Below are 5,495 nucleotides of genomic sequence, written 5' to 3'. Positions count from 1 at the left end.
TATGGGAATATGAATTCAATCATATGAGTTCAATGTTGCCTACATCAGAGCTTTTTCAGCAATGGCGTTCGCATATCCTACTTTGACAAAGGCAAAAACCACCTCAAACTAGCCCAAAAAACGTTTTAGGCTATGAGGGCGTGTGCATTTTCCATTCCTATACAGCCTTCTAATGTTATATTTCACAATGTGCATAAAAATAGGTTTATGGAAACATAGCTAATGTAGCCTATATAGACCGGAGGGGGAAATGAGACGGACTGGAGAGAAAGAACTCAGGTTTCTGAAGAGTTCTGAAAGAGACAGAGCTGCCCCACACAGGCGTACTACACGCACACACACACACACACACACACACACACACACACACACACACACACCTAGTGTGTATGTTGCTAGCATGCTTACAGCTAACATCTGTGCAATTGCTACATTGGCTGTTTGGGGACATATAAACAGAAGATTTGCTACGCTTTCTTTCCAAAAGTAAACTGATTTGCAGTTCTTTACCTCTTCAGAGGGTTTTGTGAAAGGAAGATCTCCCACAACACTCATGCTCAGCATCAATATTTACTAACGTTTCTGCCCCCCTGAAATGTGAGTATTATCAATTATTATCTTCTCAAGGCTCAAGTAATACTTTCCAACGCACCTGCTGCATCAAAGAAAGCTGAATGGTGACGTAACTCTTTCGAACAAAAACTCAACAGAGGGTTACATTAAGAGAATTTCTTAAAAGTAATACATAAAAATAGGTCAAAGCTTAAAAGCATAAACATAGACCACATATTGGAGGATATAAGTGAGGCAGTTCATCTTTACATTAGCTTTTCCTGTTAGTATTAGTTTGTCACTTCCTGTTTATTGTTGGGATTAGGTGTAATCAAATAAAAAACTAGATGAGCACTAGTTCAAAGACCTCCGCTAATGCTTATTCCATAAGTAAATGTGTGTATTCGCCCTTTGATTTGGGTTCACTCCAAGATTGAATGGGTATTTAATTGGTACATGCTACACCCTTCAATCAAGATTTGTAAAAATCATAATCCTGTGACAAACAAACCAACAAGCAAAACATACCCTTATTGGCGGAGATAAATATCCTTGATAAATATCTTTTTAGGTAGGAGCACTGTTGCGTGGAGGCCTATTGCATTGGCCATTTTAAGCCAGAATAGCGACGAACTTCAGGGTCATATGATATGGTGGATGTATCTTGACCCAGGCATTATTTCCCATCCCCCAACTCTTAACAAAAGACCAACAAAGTATTGAGCCTCACAAACCAACAAACAACATGTAACTGCAGAAATGCAATAGCTGATGTAGTTTTACAAAAGTCCTCGGGACATCCGTTGCATGGTTAGAAAAACACAAACAATTTGTATTCCACGTGTGTCACAAGCAGGTAAAATCCACAGAGTGCCTTTGCTGGATAATGTATGAATGATAGGACACGGTAAGAAAACTGTGAGCCTAGAACTGATCTAGCTTCCACTCAATGTACAATTAAACAGAAAAACCTAAATTAAAATTGCAATAAAGACATACCTATCCATTGAGATTAATTTGAATTGGTAACATTTAAAACCTCCAAATGTACATCCTCTATAGGAAAATGATGCACACATCTTCCTTGTAAAATCTACCTAACATAGGTACATACATAGTTGTATTTTCTTTCAATAAGGAGGCTGATGGTCGGTCAGGGGTCAGAGGAAGAGAGGCTGTAGACTTCAGATACACACTGGGAGGTGAAGTGCTTCTGCTAATATAGACAGACTATAATAAAAGACGAGAAAGAGACAAAAATAGGAGGCAGAGAGGGTCAGACAGAGAGAAAGGAATGCTGTTTACTCATTGCACTCATCCATAAGAGGGCTCCATCTCAACAGTCAGTCAGCCGGACGTAGCCTGGAGTTCAGCACCGCATCCAGCCAACACCCCCCCCCTTTTCTTCCCCAAAACTCCCCCCCCCCAAAACCCTAAACCGCCACCACTTTACCAACACAAAAAGATGCAGCCCGGCACTTTCCTTTTCACCCTAACATGCAGCTCCCCCCTTACCCCACCCAACACACACACACACACACACACACACACACACACACACACACACACACACACACACACAGACACACACACACACACACACACACACACACCCCGAGCCTCCCTCCCTTTCCCACCTTTGTATCAGTTGAAAGGCATATGGTTACTGCCATCCGATTCCCCTCGGCTGAAAGTGCCTTTCACTTTACCGCAGTTCACAAAGGGGTCAGACTACGGCAAACAGAAATATTGTGTGAGAGCTCACTTTTTCTTGTGCCTGAGCTTAGAGATGTGAGAGAGTCCCTGAAAAAGCTACATCTGGTCAAACAAACCTCACTCCATTCCTCATGCCAGAGCGGGAGAATTTATGCTGGAGTGAATAAAGAGCAGTATTTTGGAGAATTGACAGAAGCTAACCTCGGACATGGTCAGCCGTACATCATTCATTTCCACTCTAGGTCGGATTTCCTGATGTTGCTCAAAACAGATGCATTGGAAATTGGCTGTTCGGAGTAACAACTGTTGGATTTGTCTGTGAAGTCAAACAAAGAGACATCACAATGAGAAAATCAATCATCGCCGGGCAGGTGGGGCTGATAGGAGCGAGGTGTCAGAAATGTCACAGTGGCCGGTGTGTGTGTAACATGATGAGGCCGTGTTTCAGTCCAAACCCCAGGGTCCTCTGGGCTATCTAGTCTCTCCAGCTCTCTTTGTGCTACTCTGGTAAATCATTAATAATGAGTGTTCCTCTGCTGACCTTGTTTGTTAACCTGACAACTTTGCGTGCTAAAGGGAAACTATTTCTGACACAGAAACGGGACATACTCTTATTTTAGAAAACCTCCCTAAGCGAATAAGTTGAACTCTTTGAAACTTTCCGATCTCTACCCGTGTCCCTATTGTTAACCCTAATAATTGTATCCATGAGTTGAGGGTACATTTCCATTCCACAGCCCTGTAATTAGGCTGCCTATTCAAGCACCAATTTATGGCCGATATTTTTCTTGGCATTAAAGCTACCGACCGAGCTGAAGATTTGATTTCCAAATGGGAACTCTGGGGAACCACACCAAAACAGCATCTGGGAAAGAAACCGCACAGCCAAGGAGTCGTCAGCACTTCAAACACTTTACTGCCAGCTAAAAGAGATTCATTCTGAAAAGCTAACTGGTGTTTACTTTGCCCTTTATGATGGTTCCTTTTAGTAGGATAACATTTGGTGAGAAAGTGTCAGGCTTGGTTTTACTCGAGGCCCGCTGCTTGCCCATAGACCGGGGACTCTTCGAGGAGATCTTCCCCCAGCAACACCCCCCTCCCCCCTTAGTTTACAGACTGACAACCGGCCTGGAAGTGTGCCTTGTTCCACAGGGCCATCAAACATGTATTCATCCCATAAGCTACTGCCAACAGCAGTGGGCACTACAGTGAGCTGAGCTAACGTAGGGCAACTCAGGCCGCAGTAATAGAAGATAAATGTAATGACTTTTAAGCATTTCTGTTTTGATGTGTTTGTGTTTAAGGGAATGCAGTGTTAAGAGGTTCCTACCCCTGAATAGAAGACTGCCTTTGCACCATAAATCTGTCCCTCATTGTGAAGACAAAATGAAAATGGCCCCGTCATAAAACATCTGTAATGGCTCCATCCACCACCAACACATAATGGGGCAATTACCAAGAAGGGGGCTGGGACAGCATGAAGCCTTTAGCTCTCTTTGGTTCACCACACAATGCTTTGGTGTATGTGTTTTTGTCTCATATGCGTATGCCTGTGTGTATGCATATGTTGCCGCTTCATTCAATCTTTGAATCACGATGTGAAGGGATTAAAGGAGGCACGAAGCGAATCGTATTGCAGGAACACGCTTTTTACCTGTTCATTGACCCTGTTCCCCACTCCGTCCATTCTGCGCAGTGACAGACGGGCACATCTAATCTGAAATTGCATTATTGATGCCTGATTTTTTGCCCGGGCCCTGCCTCTTCCACACCTCGTAATCAAGCATAATTGAGGTTAACTGTACGGCACGGCTGAAACGCTAGACAGGTAAGCCGCAGCCTCTCATGATTAATGTAGTGTGTTAGTGTTCTGGGCTCTGACCTTTTGAGATAGGCCAGGCACCATTTTTAAGTGAAAGCTCTGCCTCTGCCGAGTTGTAGAGTTGTCCATCAAGTCCTCCTGCCCCCCGCCGCCCTACACTCCTCCACCCAACCAGCACCCCCACCTCTTCCAAAGTCAGATCCTTGTCTTGCTGCCTCATTGCCCCTGACCCATGTTTGTTTGCCTATGTCTCGTTTTACAATGCAGAAATGCTCTTTACTGCACAGGGCCTTCTTTGAGTTTCTGCATGTTTTATAAAAATATATGAGCATTTAATGTGCAGAAAGGGTTGCACATTTTACTCTGAGAGTCTTGATTTTTCTATATTTTTGCTATTTCTAGGCTTCTATCGAGCTGCTTTCCTTTGACACTGCATTTCAAAGAGTGCATTTTAGACCTAATTTGTCGTCCCGCGGGCCGAGTGCCTGAGACCAGTGAATGCCATTGTCCAGGCCCCTGTTGGTCAACGACCCTCCCTCTCTTCTCCACAAGCCTCCGCGGATGTGAATTGGCAACGAGGTCATGTCCTCGCCTTGCTCCCAAACATGAGCATTGTCAGAGTTAACTGAGTAAATTTGCTTTTGACTCAAGCTCATTCAGACCCTCACACAGAGACACTTGGACACAAAAAGATGAACTGCGAGCACACAAAAAGACAAGCTTCCTTTCTGCGGAGAGGTTTGCAAGGAAAATCAGAAGGTGTACTTGTTAATCAGGGATGGCGAAGGACCCAGGTCACCATCTATAACATAGACCAGGGGTAGTAAATGGATGAGGAGGGGTGAAAGGGCACCCTCAGACATTCCCTTAGAAAATAAACAGAACAAAAGAGCTTTTCTGGACAGGTATTCCAAGTAGATCTATCAAGTTGACTAAAGTCGTTTTTCTGAGTTCATTAAAGAATGTAATGCAAAGATAAAAAATGCACATAAGAGCAAAGTTCTACTGCAATTGAATAACAGCAATGGCTTCATTCTCACATTTCACACTCCCAGTTGGGGAGTGAGTTTAACGCAATTAGCAGGTTATCTGTGGAGAAGTGGAGGTGTCTGCTCTCCTCTTGTTACCGTATGGTCTGACAGGAGGGAGGAGAGAGGAGGAAGAGGCAGAGGAAGAGTCAGGCAGATGCACCCATAGAGGAAACACCCTGATCTTTTGTTACATGGCTGCTCTGTTTAGGGTTTATTTTCTGTTTCTGCTCAAACAGCAGCTGTCAAGTGCAGCCAACCACCGCTGTCTTTATCTTTAACCCACAGAATGACTGTATATCAGTTACTCACCCAATATTACCTTGAATTCTTGAAGAAAGCGTTGTATTTCTCGCATGCCTCCTTAGTACACAAGA

Source organism: Gymnodraco acuticeps, unplaced genomic scaffold (genome assembly GCF_902827175.1).
Source record: "Gymnodraco acuticeps unplaced genomic scaffold, fGymAcu1.1, whole genome shotgun sequence".
Lineage (NCBI taxonomy): Eukaryota > Metazoa > Chordata > Actinopteri > Perciformes > Bathydraconidae > Gymnodraco > Gymnodraco acuticeps.
This window is presented reverse-complemented; position numbering follows the sequence as displayed.